Here is a 1,321-nt window from a genome sequence, read left to right as displayed (position 1 = left end):
CTTCAGGTGTCCAAAGTGCCAATTGCAATGGTAGAAGACAAGTGAGGTGCCCAGCAGCCTCAATTAGCATAAATGAACGTACATACCATTAAGATGAAGAATATGTGGCATGTCTGCCTGACTCAAGAAACGCAGGTGGTGAAGGCAGAGCAATGCCACCAGAAACAAGGGGGCCGGGCTCGCCTTCAAGCCCATGGAGAGTTAATATTAGCCCTCTTCAGACATAAAAAATAATAATTAAACACTGCTTGTCAATTAATGCCAACTTAAAGAAAGGCCCTACACTTAGATTAAGTGAGGAGCATGGGTTGCTTGAGAACAGCAAGAAAGGAGGAGGGAAAAGGGTATAAAATAATGGAAGAGATAAGGTGAAAAAGGAGAATAATTAAACACACATGTACTTTTGCAGAGTTGGGGCACTCATATTTCTAATTAGAATTTCAAAGCAGGAGCCCAATTTAGCCTTAGGGAGTCTTTATATTTGTGTCACTGTTATACACAGCAATCAGTTCAACTCTGGCATCTTACTTGCAAGTTGAATTTTCATATTACCTTAGTGGAGCCCCAGTCTCTTTGTATTTTTAATGGATATTTTCTTTTTTGGAGCTTTAGTATGTGTTCTGTCTTCCAGAAAATTCTATGCTGAGAGGAACAGTAGCCATTTAGATACTGGAATTCAAGAGTCAGTGGCTTTTTGACATTAACCCATTTATTTCTTGACAAATACAGTCATGGTACTTTTGGAATCATCCTCAATCATGTCTACTTGAGTGAATTTAGAGGATTAATCAATGTATGTTCAACAAAACAGCCAGGTGCACTACGCAGTGGATGGTAATAAAAGACTCCAGAATTCTGTCTCCTGTGACTGACTAGTGATTAACAAGGCGTCTCACAATTGAGTTCCTCCCAGATCTCTGACATGGAATTTTGACTTTGTCCTTCCCTTCTTTTGTCTTCAGCAGATTCATGTTTAGCTAGTAATTTCTAATTTCAGAACATATTATAAACCCACAGTCTATCGCTCTATATAGCCAAAAAGTCAGTAGTTCTAGTCTTCCATCTTACCAAATGGGAAACCGAAACCAGAGAGGTTAAATATTTTGACCCAAATCAGAGGGCTTAGTAGGAAGTGATTTTAAGTCATACTATGTAATGTAGAACTCAGCACATCATTAAGTCCTCTCAAGCAGGAATTTACGAATTTCCACGCCATTACTTTTTTTTTTCCAACATCTTTATTGAAGTATAATTGCTCTACAATGGTGTGTTAGCTTCTGCTGTATAACAAAGTGAATCAGCCATACGTATACACATATCC

Source organism: Monodon monoceros, unplaced genomic scaffold (genome assembly GCF_005190385.1).
Source record: "Monodon monoceros isolate NGI ecotype Baffin Bay Population unplaced genomic scaffold, NGI_Narwhal_1 Super_Scaffold_21, whole genome shotgun sequence".
In the NCBI taxonomy this organism is placed as follows: domain Eukaryota; kingdom Metazoa; phylum Chordata; class Mammalia; order Artiodactyla; family Monodontidae; genus Monodon; species Monodon monoceros.
The sequence above is the reverse complement of the archived record's forward strand: the minus strand, read 5'-3'. Positions refer to the sequence as shown.